Below are 24,532 nucleotides of genomic sequence, written 5' to 3'. Positions count from 1 at the left end.
GGGGCAGCAGATAGGTGTTAATAAGTATAATGTAGGTGTCAGCGATGTCCGTATCGGCAGACTAGGGGTTAATAAATATAATGTAGGTGTCGGCGATGTTGGGGGCGGCAGATTAGGGGTTAATAAGTGTAAGATTAGGGCTTTTTAGACTCGGGGTTCATGATAGGGTGTTAGGTGTAAACATAAATTTAGTTTACCCATAGGAATCAATGGGGCTGCGTTACGGAGCTTTACGCTGCTTTTTTGCAGGTGTTAGGCTTTTTTTCAGCCGACTCTCCCCACTGATGTCTATTTGGAAATCGTGTACAAGCACGTACAACCAGCTCACCGCTAACTTAAGCAGCGTTGGTATTGGAGTGCGGTATGGAGCACAGTTTTGCTCTACGCTCACTTCTTGTCTTTTAACACCGGGTTTATGAAAACCTGTAATACCAGCGCTGTAGGTAAGTGAGCGGTGACAATAACGTGCAAGTTAGCACCGCACCCCTCTTACCGCAAAACTCGTAATCTAGCCGACTGTTTATTTATGACATATGGATACAATTGTGTTATATTTTACATAAATTTGAACAGCAACATAGTAAATTAAGAACATCATACTATATTAGTTTTTAGATGGCATATTTGGTAAAAAAAATCCATTTAATTCTAACCCAAGCTTAAGCACATGAATTAATCTATAGACAGAGGCGCTATCGATAAATATGGGGCAAAAACTACAGTAAGTAATTACCTCTGTTTAAAAGAAACAGGTTAAATCAAAGTCCCGATTAAGTTATCTAGCTTGTGGATCCACCACATATCTTTTTGTTTTAATAATCTCTCTCTGTCCATACCATTTCTAGCAATGTTTATTTGTTCTATGACCTGCCATCTTAATTGACTTAGAAGGATGTTGGCTCATGCGTTCCCTAATCTTTTGTGTAGTCTCACCCAAATATATAAGTGAACAAGGACACTTAATTAGATACACTACATGTGTAGTTTCACAGGTATAGAACCCATTAATTTCAAACCTTTTGCCGCTATGTGGGTGAAAAATGTTTGCTTCTTTAATGATGAAGCTACAGCTCATGCAGCCTAGGCAAGGGTAACTACCCTTTTGTTTACTACCTATGTAGGTTTGTTTGTGGCCCTTGCCTGGTCCTATATCTGTCCTTACTAGGTGATCTCTAATACTTTTAATGTGTCTAAAGACCATACTGGGAGGTTCTTTAAACAATGTTACTGACTGGTTACAGTCCCTTAGAATGTGCCAATGTTTGCGTATTATCCTGGTAACTTTGTCACTTAACGGGCTATACTGGGATACAAAGACCATTCTACTGTTTTTATCAGTTTTTTGTTCTCTGAGGGTGGGGTTCTTTATTTCTCTTATTTTTTTATTTATAAGGCTCAAAGGATATCCCCTATCAAGGAATTTCTTTGTCATCTCCTTCAGTCTAAGATCCCTGTCTGACTCATTACTCACTATCCTCTGGACTCTGAGCAATGTCCTTGTTCACTTATATATTTGGGTGAGACTGCACAAAAGATTAGGGAATGCATGAGCCAACATCACTCTAACATAAGGAGAACGAATGTAGAAGCTCCTCTGTCCAAACACTTCCTAGAGCATGGACATAGCATCAGTCAATTAAGATGGCAGGTCATAGAACAAATAAACATTCCTAGAAACAGTATGGACAGAGAGAGATTATTAAAACAAAAAGAGATGCGGTGGATCCACAAGCTAGATACTCTCATCCCAAAGGGCCTTAATTGGGACTTTAATTTAATTAATAGAATTAAATGGATTTTTTTTTACCAAATATGTCATCTAAAAAGTATTTAATGTAATAACTAATATAGTATGAAGTTCATAATTTACTATGTTGCTGTTCAAATTTATGTAAAATATAACACAATTGTATCCATCTGTCATAGGTAAAAACAGTGTTTTTAATATTGTTATAAGTATACTTTAAGGTGTAATATGTATTTATCACCACTAGATGGTGCTAGAAGTACGCACAGGGATTCTTGGCATGAAAAATTGTGTTTAAAAACAGAGAATTTATGTACATGTAACACTAAATCTACCTATGTACCTAAGAAAATACACTGCCCTCAAATAGAGGTATTCAATCAGATGGTCTGTAAAGATATTTCAGATTTACATCCTCTACCGACAATGCCCAATTTAACATACAAGGAAAGACAAGCACTGAAGGATATGAGCACATGGGATGAAGTAGTAATTAGAAATGCAGATAAGGGTGGGAATATTGTAATTTGGCCCCTTGAGATGTATCTGAAAGAAGCCAACAACCAATTAACAGACAAAAACTGTTATATGAGACTTCTAAACAATCCTACTGCTGGTTATATTAAAATCTATAACCATATGATAAATGAAGCCAAACAGAGCCACATCCTTAATGCAAAAGAAATTCAATTTCTACATAGAGACCATCCAATTACACCAACATTTTATCTCATTCCAAAGGTGCACAAGAACAAACACATACCCCCGGGCAGACCGATTGTGTCAGGAATAGGCTGTTTGACAGAGCAGGCCAGTAAATATATAGATTACAGATTGAGAAGATTTGTACAAGAACTCCCATCTTATGTACAAGATACCATGGAAGTTCTCCAAAGATTAAATGATATTCATACCGACAAAGATACCTGGTTGGTAACAACTGATGTTGAATCATTATATACCTCAATCAACCATGAAGATGGAATAAATGCACACCAGTACTATTTAGACCAAAAATCTGAAGAAGATAAACAACATGATGAATTCATAATTAAACTCCTTAAATTTATTCTTCAATACAATTATTTCATCTTTGATAATAAATACTACCTCCAAACATGGGGAACAGCCATAGGTACAGCATGTGCACCAACTTATGCGAACCTTTTCCTTGGCTGGTGGGAGGCAGAATTTGTATTCACGGAAAATAATAAAAACTACACAGATAAAATACCTATGTGGCTTCGCTACATAGATGATATCTTCTTCATCTGGGAAGGACCATATCCAGAACTACAGGAATTCATCAATAAACTAAACAACAATAATGTTAACATCAAATTAACTCATGAAGCGAATCAAAACTGCATTAACTTCTTGGATCTAACAATAATTAAAGATGAAGGAGGTACTATAAAGACAGATCTATTCAGAAAAATTACGGCAACTAACAAGCCTACTCCATAACAGCAGTGCACATGCAAGTAACACAATGAAGAGTCTACCCACAGGGGAATTCCTGAGAATCAGGAGAAACTGCTCAGATCTACACACTTTCCAAATGCGTGCTCTAGAATTGGAGAGCAGACTGCTAGAGAGAGGTTACAGCAAAAGAACAATTAAAAAAGCAAAATACAGAGCACAAGAAACCAACAGACAAGAACTCCTAAGAAAGAAACTTAGATCTAGGAGTGATGCTCCAAGACTTATAACCACGTACAACTCTCAAAGCAAAAGAATGAATGAAATCCTGAATAAACACTGGTACATTCTTAAATCTGATCCAACTTTAAAGGACATCATAGGGACAAGACCTTCCATCTCGTACAAACGAACACGTAATATTAAAGATATGATCACAAGCAGCCATTTACAAAGGCATAAAACTAAGACAGCATTAGCACCAGGATCACACAAATGTGGCAACTGTAGTACCTGTAAATATATGATAAAATCTGACCATATAGTAGATCGATTTAGAAACAAACATACCATCAAAGACTACATCAGTTGCCAAACGGAGGGAGTAATATATTTACTCATATGTAAGTGTGAAAAATTCTATGTAGGGATGACGACACGAAAATTGAGAGTAAGAATAATGGAACACCTACGTAACATCAGAAACGCAGAGAAAGATAAGAGAGATGACAAAACTCTAACAAGTGTCGCACAACATTTCCTACAATACCATAAAGCTAATGCTGAAGAATTACAATGCAAAGGTATAGACAGAATAAGATTGGGTATCAGAGGAGGAAATCTTGAAACAGCACTGTTGAAAAGAGAAAGTAGATGGATATACCTTTTAAATACTGTTCAACCATGTGGCATGAATGAAAATAATAATTTTTATGTACATCTTCAAACCTAGATTAGAGGCAACAAACCAAATGTGCCCTAAATAAATACAGAGACAGACACACCAGTTTGATCAAATAATAACATGACAAACATATCTGGCATAAATAATAAAATCATCAGCTTCTATCTCATTAAAAACAATGTGGCTAATAAACTTAGACAGAAAATACCCATCTTTATAATGTTACAGTATTTTTAGTTAATAACTGAAAGCTATGGATCATATGAACTTCACAAATCTAATTCTTATAGAAATTTCAGTAGTAAATCTACTTTACACACTATAAGCAATTAACTTATAGTATTTTATTCTATTATAAAATAAAAAAGATCACATTTTTTCCTTGTAACGTCACACTGTATACGTCACATACACCAGATTGCACTTACTAGTAATCACTATCCCTCACTTGGGAATATATTACACACTTATGCTCAAATTAAATTTGTGACACAGCACATAAGAGTATACACTGTATGTGCAATATAACATATTGCATCATATTTTGATTCAGTCAGACACTAAATCTATACAACCATGGTTGTTCATATAGTTAGATTCTTTATATATTATAGTTTATTTCAATTTAATGTATTCTGTTGTTTTTCACCAGCTATAGCACTTTGTTATATACACATATATAAAAATTCTTTTTGTTTTCTAACACACCATCACAGTGCACTAGATTCTAAAATAAATTGTAATAATACTTTTCGAATTCACATGTGCTCTAGGTATTCATTGGTCCATAGTACATACAACACAACAAACCCTAACAGCTATTGTTAACTTTAGAAAATATTTATATTTCAGACAATATCACAGGTACAGATCTATCTGCACCAAATGATTATCTAAGAAAATATCTACTCCTATTTTATTTTTTATTTAATGAATCACAATTTAAACATAAATAAAGTAATTTAAGCCAAATGAATGGCTGTATATGACTTGAAATAAGGGGATGAGAAGTGTGACATAACAGAACAAACGTGATACTTTAAGGAATATGGTATTTTCACAACAATCTGCATAACACTTTATTATGGTAACAAGAAACATCAAAAATTAGGATAAAAATTTGAGGTGAAAATATCGTTATAATGAAATCCTCCAATGCTGTCACACCTATTCCTACAAAACTGTTTGATTTATTCTAATATTTATCATCAGATATAAAATGCTTCTCCACATGAATTGAAAAATGTCACACAGAACTTATGGTGATTCATAAAAGTATTTGATACATAGTTCTCTAAGATGGTAACTTTGTTGCTGTTTCTCCCCCTCTCTATCCAATCAGATGCATACCTGCATCTGGCGTCCGTGATTGTCTGGCTCCTATAGCTAGGGTAATAATACAATACCCAGTGATTGGCAGAACTAACCAAACTGACAAGCAGACTATCCAATCAAAATAGGAGATGCTGTTGTGGGACCGGGTCCTCAACCCACTTATATTTCCTAACTTCCGGCGACTCGCCGCCTTTGAAAAAGCCCGATACGGGCGAAACCGGTCAGGGGGTTGTAGAGCTTAGGGGAGCTCTATTTATTTTTAAAACTTTACCTTAAATTGTTAGCCTATATAGGTGGAAATAGATACAATACCAATACTTAATAATCGGTACAAACAAACTTACAAATATGTTAACTGGTTAAAAAACTGAGCTATCGCTTAACTTAGACCAACAGAATGTACTTAGTTACATACTATTAGAGAGGAATCTTATTTAAACCTGGCTATTTAATTTAAGCGGCATACAGGCATTTTACGCAGAGAATATGTTTTGATACCAATAGGCCTATACTAAGAAGTATTGCAAACGATCACCTTAGGTGCTAAGGGTCTGCTGATTGTGCTGCAATTTGTACCAAACTAGTTACTATTGTTATAGCAGGATTGACATTACTGTTGAAATACAAAAAAAGAATAAAATAAACTTTTAACAAGTGGCTTCATAAGAGGGTATAGCACCTTAGCAGCATCAATACAAACCGGATATCTACCGGCACAGTTACAGGGCTATATGAAAACCTTGTACATTAGAATTCTATCAGCCAATCAGAATTAAAGGTGAAAAAATCCTATTGACTGATGCAATCAGCCAATATTGTTCCAATCAGCCAATAGAATGCGAGCTCAATCCTATTGGCTGATTGCATCAGCCAATAGGATTTTTTCACCTTTAATTCTGATAAGCTGATTGAATTCTATCAGCCAATCGTAATTCAAGGGACGCCATCTTGGATGACGTCATTTAAAGGAACCCTCATTCTGCAAGAAGACTTCGGGGTTTGGGCACTTGAAAAAGAGCTAAATGCCCTTTTAAGGGCAATGCCTATCCAAAGAGCGGCGGAATAGGGGTTAATAACTTTATTTAGGTTGCAGCGGGGTCGGGCAGCAGCGGAAAAGGGATTAATACTGGGATTAATACTTTTATTTAGGTTGCGGCGTGGTCGGGGAGCGACTTAATAGGGGTTAATACATTTATTTAGGTTGCGGCGGTGTCGGGAAACAGCGGAATAGGGGTTAATACTTTTATTTAGGTTGCAGTGGTGTCAGGGAGCGGCAAAATAGGGGTTAATTCTTTTATTTAGGTTGCGGTGGTGTCAGGGAGTGGATGAATAGGGGTTAATAACTTTATTTAGGTTGTGGCGGGGTCGGAGAGTGGCAGGATAGGGGTTAAACATTTTAGTATAGTGGCAGAGTTTAGTGATAGGGTATAAATAAAGTTGGTAAAAAGCCTAATAGACACAAGATTGATAACTGTTAGTTAACAACAGTCCGATACTCATCGCCCCGTACTTGGTGCCCGTCTTTTTGCCGGCTTTTTTTATAAATAAGGAGAGCGTATTGAGATCCGCGGCGGCAATTTTAGGCGATGTTAGGCGAGCGTATTGGTGCTGGTGAATGCAACAAAGTTGAGGCTTTGATAAATATCCCCCAATATGTTTTTATGTTGCAAATATTTTAATTTATAAAAAACCTTAATTTTACCCATACATACTGTCTTAAAAGAGTTAAATAAATAGCTTAAGATGACAAAATATATTTTTTCCTTGCAGAAAATGTACAAAATGAAATTGAAAAAGTGATTGGATCTGCCCAGCCTCAAATGGAACACCGTAAAAAAATGCCGTATACTGACGCTGTAATTCACGAAATTCAAAGATTTGGTAGCGTTATACCAGCCCCTAGTCCACGTGAGATTACTCATGATGTTGTTTTAAAAGGTTATTTTCTACCAAAGGTTTGTAACAATGTTGTCTCTTTTATATTTTTAAATGTTTTGCTAAAATAGCTGATCTATGAAATAACATAAGCAAAGCTGTATTCTTATTGTATGCTTGTATAAATGTACTGCTTAGCTTACAAAATACACGTTACTAAATTAGGAATTAATATATGAGAACAATTCTAGAAAGCTTAAAGGGGCATTAAACACTAAGGGCCAGATTACAAGTGGAGCGCTAAATACCGCATTCATGAAAGCGATATTTGTGCTCCAATGCGTAAAACCAGCTTGGCTAATGTGTGCTGGTATTACAAGCTGTCAGCGAACTCGCATTGCTGGGAAGGATTGCACTCACGAGAGTGGGCTTCCATAGGATCCAATGAGAGCCTTGTTCTGATGCTGTCAGAGACGGCATCAGAACCTAAGTGCAGAGAAGCGATGGCAGCAAATATAAATATATATGTATATGATTATATACATACTGTATATATGTATGTGTTAATATGTGTATATACACACACATATATATATATATATATATATATATATATATATATATATATATGTACAGTATATAAGCATATACATAATATTTACTGGGAACATACAGTTCCCATAGACAACAATGTAAAGGCACTTTTCAGTGCCGTTTTTTTTTCTTCTAACAAACACCCTACTCTCGTCAACTTTAGCCCCAAAATACTGCCTAGTGCAGTTATTTTATTAAAAAATAAAGATGCTGCTATCTCTATTTTTTAATAAAATAATACAGTATTTTGGGGGCATTTGGGGCACATTTATAAAATTACCTAGAGATCTGATCTCTGGTTAATTTTAGAAGCGCTAATTGCTACCACAAGTTTGCGGTAGCAATATAAAGCCACTTGTAATGGCTGGTCAATTATCGCGTGCCCACAAACTGGCAAATTTGCTGTCTGTGGGCCCATGATAATTTAGATACTAGATAGAATGATGCATTTAAAGAAAAGATTAGTCTGAGAATAACATGTAGATGTATTTTTTAAAGTTTCTTTAGCTGTTTAAATATTGACAAAATAAGTGTAAACTTTTAGGCCTAGATTTAGAGTTTGGCGGTAGCCGTCAAAACCAGCGTTAGGGGCTCCTAACGCTGGTTTTGGGCTACCGCCGGTATTTGGAGTCAGTCAGGAAAGGGTCTAACGCTCACTTTCCAGCCGCGACTTTTCCATACCGCAGATCCCCCTACGCCATTTGCGTATCCTATCTTTTCAATGGGATCTTTCTAACGCCGGTATTTAGAGTCTTGGCTGAAGTGAGCATTAGAAATCTAACGACAAAACTCCAGCCGCAGAAAAAAACAGGAGTTAAGAGCTTTTTGGGCTAACGCCGGTTCATAAAGCTCTTAACTACTGTGCTCTACAGTACACTAACACCCATAAACTACCTATGTACCCCTAAACCGAGGTCCCCCCACATCGCCGCCACTCAATTCAATTTTTTTAACCCCTAATCTGCCGACCGCCACCTACGTTATACTTATGTACCCCTAATCTGCTGCCCCTAACACCGCCGACCCCTATATTATGTTTATTAACCCCTAATCTGCCCCCCACAACGTCGCCACCAGCTACCTACAATAATTAACCCCTAATCTGCCGACCGCAAAGCGCCGCCACCTACGTTATCCTTATGTACCCCTAATCTGCTGCCCCTAACATCGCCGACCCCTATATTATATTTATTAACCCCTAATCTGCCCCCCACAATGTCGCCGCCAGCTACCTACAATAATTAACCCCTTATCTGCCGACCGCACCTCACCGCTACTATAATAAAGGTATTAACCCCTAAAGCTAAGTCTAACCCTAACACTTACACCCCCCTAAATTAAATATAATTTAAATCTAACGAAATAAATTAACTCTTATTAAATAAATTATTCCTATTTTAAACTAAATACTTACCTGTAAAATAAACCCTAATATAGCTACAATATAACGAATAATTATATTGTAGCTATTTTAGGATTTATATTTATTTTACAGGCAACTTTGTATTTATTTTAACCAGGTACAATAGCTATTAAATAGTTAATAACTATTTAATAGCTAAAATAGTTAAAATAATTACAAAATTACCTGTAAAATAAATCCTAACCTAAGTTACAATTAAACCTAACACTACACTATCAATAAATTAATTAAATACAATACCTACAAATAAATACAATTAAATAAACTAACTAAAGTACAAAAAATAAAAAAGAACTAAGTTACAAAAATATTTACAAACATTAGAAAAATATTACAACAATTTTAAACTAATTACACCTACTCTAAGCCCCCTAATAAAATAACAAAGACCCCCAAAATAAAAAAATGCCCTACCCTATTCGAAATTAAAAAAGTTCAAAGCTCTTTTACCTTACCAGCCCTGAAAAGGGCCATTTGCGGGGCATGCCCCAAATAATTCAGCTCTTTTGCCTGTAAAAAAAAACATACAATACCCCCCCTCTGTTCCGATCAGCCAATAGAATGCGAGCTCAATCTGATTGGCTGATCCAATCAGCCAATCGGATTGAACTTGAATCTGATCGGCTGATTCCATCAGCCAATCAGAATTTTCCTACCTTAATTCCGATTGGCTGATAGAATCCTATCAGCCAATCGGAATTCGAGGGACGCCATCTTGGATGACGTCCCTTAAAGGAACCTTCATTCTTCAGTTGGACGTCGGAAGAAAAGGATGGATCCGTGTCGGAGGTCTTCAAGATGGAGCTGTTCGTCATCGGATGAAGATAGAAGATGCCGCTTGGATCAAGATGGTTGCCGGTCCGGATCTCCTCTTCTTCCCGGATAGGATGAAGACTTTGGAGCCTCTTCTGGAGCTCTTCAGCCGCCGCTTGATAGAAGACTTCAGCCGGATTATGGATCGCCAGCCCCCGCTTGGGCTTGGATGAAGATTTTGGAGGCTTGCATCAAGACTTCGAAGGACGGATCGGTGAACCTGGCATGGTGAAGATAAGGTAGGAAGATCTTCAGGGGCTTAGTGTTAGGTTTATTTAAGGGGGGTTTGGGTTAGATTAGGGGTATGTGGGTGGTGGGTTGTAATGTTGGGGGGGTATTGTATGTATTTTTTACAGGCAAAAGAGCTGAATTATTTGGGGCATGCCCCGCAAATGGACCTTTTCAGGAAAAAAATACTACAAAAAAAAAAAAAAAATTAAAGATGGAGCAACAAGACTGATCCGAACGTACGCACCTCAAACTAAAGCAGTACTAGATATTTCAAATAAGCACTTTGGAATTTTAATATCTGACACAATTCTGAATAAGATTATTGGAGATACAATACAGGTGGGATACAGGGAGACAAAAATATCTTTGTTAAAAAGAAAAAGACACATAATTCGTTATCATCTGGTAATTTTAAATACAGAAATTGCTCAATCTGTAAACACATGCTACCCATGAAAATAATAACAGATAGATTTGGGAAATAACACAAAATTGAATCTCATGTGAATTGCAACACTGAGGCAATAATCTATGGAGTAACATGCAAATGCAATCTTTTCTATATTGGTATGACTTCTAGAAAATTGAGAGGGAGAATGCTAGAACATCTCAGTAACATTAGAAATGATTGTAAAGATCTAAGAGACAAGAACAATCTTACTACTGTGGCTTAACATTTTCTCAAATTTCATCAAGCAAGAACATCAGAATTTCCCTGTTTTGGGATTAAAACAATAAGACTAGGAATTAGAGGGGGCGACATTGAGCAAGCCCTTCTGAAAGAAGACAGTCATTGGATTTATCTCCAAAATTCAGTACAACCTTATGGGGGCCCATTAATCAAACTCGGAACAGAATTTGAAGGGCCGTGTTTCTGGCGAGTGCCAGAAACACCAGTTATGAAGCAGCGATGTAAAGACCGCTGCTCCATAACCTGTCCGCCTGCTTTGAGGAGGCGGACAGAGATTGCGTGAAATCAACCCGATCCAATATGATCTGGTTGATTGACACCCCCTGCTAGCGGGCGCGAATCTGCAGGGGGCGGCATTGCACCAGCAGTTCACAGCATACATTGTCGACATTTTTCGATGTGCGGCGGACATGATCTGCAATATCGGATCATGTCCGCTCGCGCGTTAGTAATTAGGCCCCATAGTCTCAACAAGAATAACAAATTATTTAGTCATTTATAACAAATGAACATTAAGACCTGTATCATGAAACATACATGTAACTACTTTCAGCCACTTTATTTGCTGAAGATGGTTATTCGACCCCTCATAAAAACAAAACATATCACAAATCTTCACATTTGTGCACTAATTAATCTTTTCTGATAACCATGGTTATGGTAACCCCAAGCACCTAGTTAAAGTTGGGAATCTTACTATTACTAAGATACTATATCATTTACAATTATACACACACATCCTTTGTTTGTATGTATTTTAACTAGGTACAATAGTTATTAAACAGTTATTAACTATTTAAAAGCTACCTAGTTAAAATAAGTACAAAATTACCTGTAAAATAAATCCTAACCTAAGTTACAATTACATCTAACACTACACTATCATTAAACTAATTACCTAAACTACCTACAATTAATTACAATTAAATTCAATTAACTAAATTACGAAAAAAAACACTAAATTACGAAAAAAATAAACACTAAATTACAGAAAAAAAATACAAGTTTAAACTAATTACACCTAATCTAAGCCCCCTAATAAAATAAAAAAGCCACCTAAAATAATAAAATGCCCTACCCTATACTAAATTACAAATAGCCCTTAAAAGGGCCTTTTGCGGGGCATTGTCCCAAAGTAATCAGCTCTTTTACTTGCAAAAAAAAAAAGAATACAATACCCCCAACATTACAACCAACCACCCACAAACCCCTACTCTAAAACCCACCCAATCCCCCCTTAAAAAAACCTAACACTACCCCATTGAAGATCACCCTACCTTGAGCCATCTTCACCCAGCCGGGCACAAGTGGTCATCCGATCCATCCAGTAGTCTTCATCCGATGGGGCAGAAGAGGACATCCAGACCAGGAGAAGGCTTCATCCAAGCAGCATCTTCTATCTTCATCCATCCGACGAGGAGCGACTCCATCTTGAAGACATCCGGTGCGGAGCATCCTTCCAGCACGATGACTAACGACGAATGACGGTTCCTTTAAATGATGTCATCCAAGATGGCGTCCCTCAAATTCCGATTGCCTTTAAATGATGTCATCCAAGATGGCGTCCCTCAAATTCCGATTGGCTGATAGCCTTCTATCAGCCAATCGGAATTAAGGTAGGAAAAATCAGATTGGTTGATTTAATCAGCCAATCGGATTAAAGTTCAATCCGATTGGCTGATTGGATCAGCCAATAGAATGCAAGGTCAATTCTATTGGCTTAGATTAGGTATAATTAGTTTAAACTTCTTGTATTTTTTTTCCCTGTAATTTAGTGTTTATTTTTTTTCGTAATTTAGTGGGGGGGGGGGGTTTCATCGTAATTTAGTTTATTGAATTTAATTGAAATTAATTGTATGTAGTTTAGGTAATTAGTTTAATGATAGTGTAGTGTTAGATGTAATTGTAACTCAGGTTAGGATTTATTTTACAGGTAATTTTGTACTTATTTTAGCTAGGTAGCTATTAAATAGTTAATAACTGTTTAATAACTATTGTACCTATTTAAAATAAATACAAACTTGCCTGTAAAATAAATATAAATCCTAAGCTAGCTACAATGTAACTATTAGTTTTATTGTAGCTATCTTATGGTTTATTTTACAGGTAAGTATTTAGTTTTAAATAGGAATACATTTTTTAAATTTTTTTAAATTTATTTCATTTAATTTAAATTATATTTAAGTTAGGGGGGTTAGGGTTAAGTTTAGACTTAGGTTTAGGGGTTAATACCTTTAATATAGTAGCGGCGTAGTGTAGTATAGTAGCGGTGTAGTGTAGTTAGGTTGCGACAACGTTGGGGGTGGCAGATTATGGGTTTATAAGCATAATGTAGGTGGCGGCGTTGTCCGGAGCGGCATATTAGGGGTTAATATAATAATGCAGGTGGTGACGATGTCGGTGACGGCAGATTAGGGGTTAATAAGTGTAATATTAGGGGTGTTTAGACTTGGGGTTCATGTTAGGGTGTTAGGTGCAGACATATTTTTTCTTTCCCCATAGGAAACAATGGAGCTGCGTTAGAAGCTGGACGCTGCTTTTTTGCAGGTTTTAGGTTTTTTTCAAGCCAGCTGAGCCCCATTGTTTCCTATGGGGAAATCATGCACAAGCACGTTTAGCCAGCTTACCGCTACCATAAGCAACGCTGGTATTGAGGTGAGATGTGGAGCTAAATTCTGCTCTACGCTCACCTTTTTGCGGCTAACGCCGGGTTTAAAAAAACCTGTAATACCAGCGTTGTCTTAAGGGAGCGGTGGGAAAAAAAGGAGGGTTAGAGCCGCAAAAACTACAGACAAAAACTCGTAATCTAGCCGTTAGTGTTTGTTTTTTTCTGTAATTTAGTACTTTTAATAATGTTTAATAGTATATTTAAATATTTTGAGTAGGGTTAGGTTTCTTTAATATGTAATTTAGTTTATTTAATCAATATTTTAATTTAATTGTAGTATAATAGTTAGGGTAGGTTAATTAATAGTTTTTATTTCTACAGGTAAATTTTAATTTATATTAAGATAGGGATGTTGTAATTTTAGTAGGTAATCCTAAAAGACAAAGGAGAGGTGCTTCAGGTATAATAACGCCTATAATCATATGTGCATCAATCACAGATGGCAACTCGCAATTTAGAAGAGCACACCTAGTGCTATATACAGCAAACCGAGACCAAAGAGTTACTTGATAGATTCGTCAACGGCACAGCTGTGATGATATCCAAATAAGAGAATCAAACAAACTGTCAGGCAATGCCCAACCTCTGGTACTGACCCTTAGTGCAAGTGCTCAGATGAGTAAATGAGACAAGTCCCACTGGTAACATATAAAATAACAGCAACGCTTTTCTCGGCTCAATAGGCCGCTTCATCAGGCTGTAATGACAATAATACACAAGCTTAACTATATACGCTCCTCAGACCAATAGAAATCAAGAATCCTCACACGCCCCTTTCACACACCCACAATGTCCGTCAGCGTGGCGCATCTAATGATAAACCTGGAACCGCTCACAATGAGGGGGAGTAAGTGGATTGAGTACCGATATAACAGGTTACTTTAGCACAAACACTTTGGTAGTAGATGATCACATATAACATATGATACAATTGTAAAAAAATTCATGTGGAAATCCAAGAGATTTAAAAATACCAACAGATATGAGGTTGGTGAATCTGAATTTTAACATGCAGAATAGATATGAGTGTTTTAATGATGATACCCCGGGTCCTTCTGGCTTGAATAGTAGATCCAGTGAGAATTTCTCTTCAAATAATGACTCTTCAACCCGTTTTTTAGAACAGTGCCCAAGACAACAGTCTTGGACCCAATGCAAATTTGCCAGTTACCTAGAGTCTGTAGTCTCCCTGACTCCCTCCCACAAAGGGAAAAGGCCCCATGCAAACGAGGATGTAGATGACGTGGATCAACCATCAAAGAGGCAAGACTACAGGCACTAGGTAAAGGCATTTTTAACTTATCATCTCACAGTTTGTCCAATGACGAAATTAGAGTATTGGGTAAGGGTCTGTCTTTTATTCCTACCAATACATATAACAAATTTAATCTTTTTGTAGATATAAATAGATTTATACAAAAATTATCTCTACAATATTTTTTTGCTGAGAAAAGATTAAAAGATTAATGTAGGTCTCCTATTTTGACAGATAACATCGACACTAGATTACGAGGGAACACCTTACCATTATTTGAACCAGAGACCCCCCCTGGACCATTTATGTGAGAGTTATATACAAACTTTAAACCTAAATCTAATTTTTGTCCTAGACCAAGCAACAATTCACACATAGAGATCTTTAAATAATTAGTCAATGAAGATTTTAATCTAATGTCTAAAAAATTAAAAAGAAGACCTAACCTTTACCCTAGTGAGAAGAGAACTTTACAATCCTTGAAAGATGATCAAAATTTAGTGATCAGACAGACCGATAAGGGCTGGGGGATTGTCCTTCAGGACATAGATGAGTACCTGAAAGAAGCTAGGAAAATACTACAGGATAAATCATATTACACATTACTGATTAGTCAATTTTTATCAATCTTAAAGGGTATAATAAACTTCACTTATAGTGAAGGTTTGATAAATAAAAAAGAAAAAGAATATCTGTTACCTAAAGAACCTAACCACGCATTCTACTACCACTTACCATTGATCCACAAGGATCCCATATGTCCCCCTGGTTGCCCAATTATAGGGAGCTTGACAGATAATATATCCTCTTATGTAGACTTTTTTTTACAAAAGTATTTCCTGGGTTTAGACTCCTATATTAGAGATTCGGCAGACCTAATTAAAAAAACTTGAAGGACTTTCTATTCCCCAATGAACATTTATGGATCACTTGTGATGTCAAGGCCTTATATTCCAATATCCCCCATGAAATGGGGCTATTGGCTGTCTCAGAATTTCTAGACAAAGATTGGTTCATACCAGAGGCTCAGAAACAGCTTATTCTCCAATTAATATCCTTTATTCTTAGGCATAATTATTTTGTCCTTCAAGACCAATTTTACCTTCAGACTAAGGGTACTGCCATGGGTACAAGGTTCGCTCCAAGCTATGCTAATCAATTCATGGGTGCTTTTGAGCAGGAATATACAGTATATATATGACTCTGGTTTTGGGGCAAGCCTAGTATTCTATGGCAGATACATAGATGATCTTATTTTTGTCTGGAAGGGTGGAGAGGACTCAGCACAAACGTTTGTGAATCACTTGAATAATAATAATAATAATAATAATAATAATAATAATAATAATAATAATAGTAATAGGGGAATACAATTTACCAGATGTATTCATCGTGATTCCATAGTCTTTCTAGATCTTTCCCTTAAGATTGATTAGGATAACAAAATTACTAGCACCACTTATTTAAAAAATGTAGATTGTAACCGCTATCTAAACTACACATGCAATCACCATCATCCTTGGAAGAAAAATGTCCCCTATGGAGTCAGATTCTTAAAAAGAGATTTTGAGAAAAGGGCTATCCCGACAGTCTGGTAGAAGGTGGCTATAGAAGGGCCTTGAATGACAATAGAGATGATTATTTCATAACTAATAAGAACACCAAAGCTGAGAACCCTCTAAATAAAGTAATGTTTATAACCCAGTATAACTCCAATTATGAAAAGATTAGGGATATTCTGACTAGGCATTGGAAAATAATTAAAAAAGATCCCATATTGGGGGATATAATGGATGATAAACCTGTGGTAGTCTTTAAAATGGCACCAACTCTGAAAACTATCCTAGCACCTAGCAAGGTTGTTAAAAACTCTAAAAAAATGGTTAATCCCAAAATATTCATGAAGGTGAAGCCTAGGAAGGGAGCATATAGGTGTGGAATAAAGAGATGCACAATGTGTGCTCATATTGAACATGCAAAGGCTCATTTCAAATCTCATGTGACTAAGAAAATCTATCCCATTTTAGATAAGATTACATGTGCATCTAATTATGTAATATACCTGTTATCCTGTATTTGTGGCATCTAATATGTAGGGCGTACCTGCAGACGGCTTAGCCATAGATAGTCAGAACACTATTTCAATATGAAAAAAGGTTTCAAATTGCATAGTGTCTCTAGACATTGCAATCTAAAACACAAAGGAAATTTGGGGTGTTTTTTCATCGTGCCAATTGAATACATTGAAAAATAATTTATTTATAATAGATTCCATAGGTTGAGAGAAACTGTATGGATCCACAAATTACAAACTCTATATCCTTCTGGACTTAACATGAATGTGGATCTGGCGGCTTTCTACTGACTCTACCTATGAGAATCAGATAGCCATATATTTGATTATGTGAGAGTCTATATTAAAATATATAAATATCTAAAAACAAAAATAATATTGACCCTACTAAGTAGGATTAATTTTCCTTTTAAGGTCATCCAAGAACGGTTTTCTTCAGATTGACAGCTTATATCTATCTATCTATCTATCTATCTATCTATCTATCTATCTATCTATCTATCTATCTATCTAACAGATATATATATATATATATATATATATATATATATGTGTGTGTATGTGTATATATATATATGTGTATACAACATCAGACCAGCCCAACAATTCAGTAGCTAGTCCTCTGTTTTTTTATAATAGGTATTATATTATATGAGTCTTTTCATGATCCAACATACTAATATACACGTTTAGATTATCAACTTTCATAGGTATATTGGTAATGGATTTTGGGTTTGCCAATCCTTATCACATTTGGGATTTATTATTCTGCTTATAGGAATAATGTAGCCTTCATCGTTTATTACTAAGATATGGGCTATCTGTTTAGATAATCCTGTAATTTTAGACCTAGGCTCACACTTGATGTTTTTTTCTGTATTCTAAATACTTCATAGCCTTACTCTGTCCTATCACATTGTGCCTGAACCTTTTCTAATCAAGCCTGCATTGTGCGTTGATGGCCACATTTAAAGACTATGATTTATCGGTCTAGGTTTAATGGAATGTGGCACTATACGCACTATGCGGTCATGAATATGAAACTTTTCACCATACTTTCATGAACGTTCATCTTTTGCATGATCTAACGGTATATCATGAATTAACAATACGTACTATCTCTTGAACGATTCTACTACAATATATCTGCCATGACATGTTTTCTGCTTAATATGTGTAGATCAGATAATGTTTTAATATACTTGGTCACAAATATAGTCATATTTTTTTATTTTTTTGTTAGATTCCTATGGGTCCGCTTTAAACCCCATTATAATATTATATACAATTCTTTTAATATTTTTTGCAGTTAAGACGAATATTTTAATTTAATAATATATTTTTCTCTTAACATGTTTAATAATAGAACTGTTTTAATTTATTCTCATTTCTAAATTTATGTGACTATAATGTCTAATCAATTTATGCTAAACATATTTATTTGATGAAATATCATGGCTAGAGCATCAGATTGCCACATGAATTTATTACGATTGTATCATATAAGTTATATGTGATTATCTACTACCAACATTTTTGTGCTAAAGCAACCTGTTATATCGGTACTCAATTCACTTACTCCCCCTCATTGTGACGTCAGCGGTTCCAGGTTTATCATTAGATGCGCCACGCTGACGGACATTGTTGGTGTGTGAGAGGGGCGTGTGCGGATTCTTGATTTCTATTGGTCTGAGGAGCATATATAGTTAAGCGTGTGTATTATTGTCATTACAGCCTGATGAAACAGCCTATTGAGCCGAGAAACGTGTTGCTGTTATTTTATATGTTTTTATATTACATTTTAATAAGGACCAGATTTTACACGGACACGCTGCCGCTCCTGTGTTATCTTGCACTTTTGGATTTTTGGCCTTTCGGTCATCTTACCAGTGGGATTTGTCTCATTTACTCATCTGAGCACTTGTACTAAGGGTCAGTACCAGAGGTTGGGCATTGCCTGACATTTCTTTTATTCTCTTATTTGGATATCAGCCCAGCTGTGCCGTTGATGAGTCTACTGAGCGACTCTTTGGTCTCGGTTTGCCGTATATAGAACTAGGTGTGCTCTTCTAAATTGTGAGTTGCCATCTGTGATTGATGAACATATGATTATAGACGTTATTAAACCATGAAGCGCCTCTCCTTTGTCTTTTAGGACTACCTAGTATCATCATTATTTTCCAGAGAGTGCTGCCTCATTTCTGTGTTACATCGAACTGAAGATTACCACCGTTTATTACAAACAGTGACTGTGTTTGTGCCCACTACTCCAAAGATCATTATAATTTTACTAATTTTACATTTATATCTATCACTGTTTATTTATTCACATTATTCGAGCGTGAATTAATTATTATGAGTGTATACTAATAGCACTTATGGGCATTTTCTAATACACTAACATTAGTGCTGATTATTTATTTTTTGTTCCTTTCTAATACCCATTTCTTATTATTATTGCGCACTTCACTGCGATTCAGATGCTAGATCTGACCATATTTTTTTTTTTTTTTTTTTTTTCAAAGCTTTATTGACCTTTCATCACAAACTACAAAGAAGTAAAGCATAACTATAAGGCATGAAGCATCATCAACTCTCAGATATATATGAAATAGTAGTTCAGGATAACGTCGATAAATTATCAGATCATGTCTGTACAAGTCAACTTCTTTGGGGAGAAGCATTAGGGTTAAGGATACTTTAACAGGACGCAAAAAGGGGACATGTTTGTCCTCAACTTTTCTTAAATCAATGGTTCATGAGGGGGGGGAGGGGAGAAGGGAAAGAGGAGAGGGGGAGGGGAAGGGTAAAAACTTGTCTTTGAATCCTAAAATTAGAACTCGTGAACCCTCAATTCCACTAAACTCAGTCGGTGATTGTAACACTAGGTCTCCATTCTGTATCGTGAACATCTTTCCAATCCGGCCACACAAGTTCAAAAAGTTCTTTATTGTCGAGTTTGTAAAATATATCCTTCTCCATAGTATAGATATAGGCCATAGTGTTACAAATTCTAGACTAGCAGGGGGGGACTCCCTTTTTCCATGCACAGACTATGCATTTTTAATAGTTGTGAGAAGGTAAATGCATATGTATGAGTGGTGCTTCACTAAGGTATGTACTCCTATATGTAGTAGGGCCGTGGACGGTGTTTTGGGGAGGGATATTCCGAAACTGGACAAGGTCTGGAAGCATGTGCTCCATAAGGGCTGGATCTTGGGGCACTCCCACCAAATATGCATTGTGGTGCCCTTCTGCCCACAATTACTTTAACAGTCAGGAGACGCACTCAGGAACATCTTGGCCAACCTAGTGGGGACGTAGTACCAGTGGGATAGTAATTTGTAAAAGGTTTTGTATAATGTAATGCAATGAATAGCCTTCTGGGTAAGTTCTAGGGTACGTTCCCAGTTGTGGGTGGCCACTGAAATGTCCAGAAGGGATTCCCAGCACTGCAGGTGGGCCGGAGTTTCAGAGGGTGAAGAGTCTGTGAGCAGCGAATAATGCAGGGATAGTGGTCTGCTATGTCTATCGTGTATGACCTAGAGGTAGCGCTTAAAGCATAGACTATATAAATATAATTTAAAATAAAAAATTAAAAAATGAAATTGAGATGTGATTTGTAAAATTAGACAACAAATTTAATGGCAGTAGAATATAAAAAAAATAATTTAACAAATTATTAAGGGACGTCTCCCTGATGTATAAAATCAGTATTGCTGGATACACAAAGTATACGTGGATATGTTGCAATAATCTCTGAAGAAAGGTTAAAAACAGTTTTGCTACATATACATATAGATGCAGGTGTCCACCATTACCAAACACAGAGCAAGGGTATGGGTGTTCCAATATGGCTTGGGATTGTTTAGCCGTTATTACCTTATACCTCAGACCGAGGTGAGTATGCCGGTTTGTCAATGTGACTCCTCTCGGCGGTATGAACCCCGTCTAGAAGGAAAAAATGAGATGTAACTCCTGTTACTGATATAGCTCCTCTCAGCGGTCCTTTCCACGTCTTGGAGGAGAGGATGTGTTGCGACTCCTGTCGGTCCGGTCATGTGTCTTCTATTACGTCACAGTGATCCGGTATTATGGTTGATGGAAATGTTTGTATGTCACTGAATAATACATAAATACTGTAGTGCTACAGGTGATTAAAAACTTGAAATAACCTTAATATTCAGGGAGCCAGTATAACCCAGTGCCTTATCAGAACACTGTCTGTTGCCCGTCGCCTTCCCTCTTTCTTGGTTCAGTTTGATTCCAAGGATTTTCAGTGGGTTCTCATATAGTATAAAGCAATCTAGTTAATGTAGATATTACAAGTTATAAAAGTCTATGCGTTTCGCCCCAGACTGGGCTTTATCAAGACCAGTCTGGGGCGAAACGCGTAGACTTTAATTACTTGTAATATCTACATTAACTAGATTGCTTTATACTATATGAGAACCCACTGAAAATTCTTGGCGTCAAACCGAACCAAGAAAGAGGGAAGGTGACAGACAGTGTTCTGATAAGGCACTGGGTTATACTGTCTCCCTGAATATCAAGGTTACTCCGAGTTTTTAATCACCTGTAGCGCTAAAGTATTTATGTATTATTCAGTGACATACAAACTTTTCCATCAACCATAATACCGGATCACTGTGACGCAATAGAAGACACCTGAACGGACCGACAGGAGTCGCAACACACCCTCTTCTCCAAGATGTGGAAAGGACAGCTGAGAGGAGCTATATCGGTAACAGGAGTTACATCTCATTTTGTCCTTCTAGACGCGGTGCATAGCGCCATGAGGAGTCACATTGACAAACCGACATACTCACCTCGGTCCAAGGTATAAGGTACTCTGTAATAACAGCTAAACAATCCCAAGCCATATTGGAACACCATACCCTTGCTCTGTGTTTGGTAATGGTGGACACCTGCATCGATATGTATATGTAGCAAAACTGTTTTCAACCTTTCTTTAGAGATTATTGCAACATATCCAAGTATACTTTGTGTATCCAGCAATATTGATTTTATACATCAGGGAGATGTCCCTTAATAATTTGTTAAATTAATTATTTTATATTCTGCTGCCATTAAATTTGTTGTCTAATTTTACAAATCACTTCTCAATTTAATTTTTTTATTTTTTATTTTAAAATATATTTATATAGTCCATGCTTTAAGCGCTACTTCTAGGTCATACATTGTAATTAATTTATAATCAGAGGGATTAAATTGAGGTTAGCAGGACACATATATTTCCTTAGCGCTTTGTCTATATTTCTCTGTACTGCTAAGTCTATTGCCCTGAGCCCAGACGGTTTCCCAGGGGGTCAGCAGACAAGCCGAGCCTGGCTTAAATCCCCAACTTAGTAGGAAGCTTCTAATTCTATGGAATTCGAAAGGCAAGAATGACTGGGTTGAGGGTCCAGGGGCAAGCTGAGTAAGAGTTTTGAAGGAGCCCTGGGGGGAAGAGGACCAAAGGTCCGAGACCTGAGTGACTCAAAGTTGAGCCCACTCATGTGGGTGAGAATCCTGTAATCCCGAAAGGAGGCCAGCCATATAAGTTATAGGAGAGGGGTGCGGGGCTATATGAGTGCTATGTCGAAGCTTGTCCCACATGTCTAGGCATTCGCTAACCACAGGGTTGATCAAATTTAGTTCTCTACGACATTGAGGTGGGGTCCATATTAAATCACGAAGATGAACACTGTGGGGCAGGGATGCCTGCTCAATTGATCTCTATTTGGATTGGGAGAGTTTGACTCCCCATTGTGCGATATGGGTGAGCATTGCACCATCATAATACCAAAGTACAGAGGGGGACACAATGCCCCCCCCCCGAGATTTTAGGGAGTTGAAGTATTTTGTGCTCCACTCTGGGGGGTTTAACTTGCCATATATATTATATGTTTAGAGATCTTAATGGGGCGGCATCGAAATAGGTAGGTAAGTCTGGGCAGGAAGGACATTTTTAGTGCAGCTATCCTAAACAACCAGGAGACATGCGTTAAGTTCTAATCACGTTTGAGGGAGTGAAGTACTGACAAGAGAGGTATGTAATTATCTTTGATTATCTGGGAGAAGCTGTCGGAGAGCTTAAACCCCAGATATAAGACAGATTTCTCTGTCCAGGTGAAATCAAGTCTTGATTTCAAGGAGGCCAATTGATCACAGGGTATAACCTGCGTATATATTTCTATTTTTAGTAGATGTAGCTTATAAAAAGAGTGGGCTCCAAAAGAGGCCATGATATCCATGAGTCTAGGGATGGAATATGCAGGGTCCGATGTGAAAAGGGTAACATCGACTGCAAATAAGGCTATCTTGTGCACTGTGCCAAACAAAGTAACTCCCTTTATTTGGGGTTCTATTTAAATTTGTTCCGCCAAAGGTTTTATGGCTAACGCGAACAGCAGGGGAGATAGCTGGCAGCCCTGCATAGTACCATTAGCAACAGGAAACAAATAGAAGTGAAAAACAAGTCCGCTTAACGAAGCTGTAGTAGAGTAGAGTGCTTTAACCACCATTACCATTTCTTTGGGGACCCTAAAACTCTTAAGTACTTCCCACAAATATTGCCACCTTACTCGGTCGAAGGCCTTCTCTGCATCCAGGGAAATGACCAATAGGGGCCTGTTGAGTTTGTCGGAGAGACTAATAATATTAATCAGCCTCCAAGTATTATCTGGGCCTTCTCACTGCGGAGAAAACCCTACTTGGCCAGAATTGATGAGGGATAGCAAGAGACCTGCAACCCGATTAGCCAATAGCTTAGAGTAGAACTTTATGTCAGAGTTAATAAGGGATATTAGTCTATAACTGGTACACAAGGTGGGATCCTTGTTTGTTTTTAAAATGGTAACAATGGTAGCTTCTAGAAATTCCTTTTTAAAGGAGCCCTCTTGCCTAGCAAGATTATAAAGCCGCAGCAGTAGGGGGGAGAGTTCCCCACTGAAGATTTTGGAAAAGTAAACTGGGAAACCGTCCGGGTCCGGAGACTTGAAGGACTTTGAATTCTTGATAACCCTCTGGATTTCCATAAGTGTGAAGGGGGAGCTTAGGGAGTCGCGCTGCTCGGTGGTAAGTGTGGGGAGCTTTCGAGAGTCCAGAAAAAGTCGCAAACTATCTAAGGGGGTTGTTTGAGGTTTATCATAGCTATTTATATCATACAAGTTTGAATAATACTCGGCAATTTGTGACAGGATTTTAAGGAGGGAGTATGCAGAGTGTATGCTATGTATACGTGAGAACCCTGTCCTATTCCTAATTTTTTTTGCTAATAGGGTGTCCGCTTTATTACTTTTATAGTAAAATAACTGCTTTAGTTTAGTTAGATTAAGTTAAGTTCTACGAAGCTCAATTTGGGAAATGTGATGCTTGGTGTCTGTAATTTGGCACGTTAGGGCAGGAGAGGGGGTATTCCTATTTTGTGTTTCTAGGGTTCAAAGTTTGAAATGGGCTTGTGAGAGAGTGAGTCTAGTCTGTTTCCTAAGGTGTGCT

General features: G+C 37.1%; 1 pseudogene; it reads left to right on the top strand.

Annotated features, from left to right (window-relative positions):
* The window catches only part of LOC128655956 (cytochrome P450 2K6-like), a 466,864-nt pseudogene that overhangs the window by 427,444 nt on the left and 14,888 nt on the right, over positions 1-24,532 (top strand).

The sequence above is a fragment of the Bombina bombina genome, chromosome 4, assembly GCF_027579735.1.
Source record: "Bombina bombina isolate aBomBom1 chromosome 4, aBomBom1.pri, whole genome shotgun sequence".
Classification (NCBI taxonomy): Eukaryota; Metazoa; Chordata; class Amphibia; order Anura; family Bombinatoridae; genus Bombina; species Bombina bombina.
This window is presented reverse-complemented; position numbering and strand designations above follow the sequence as displayed.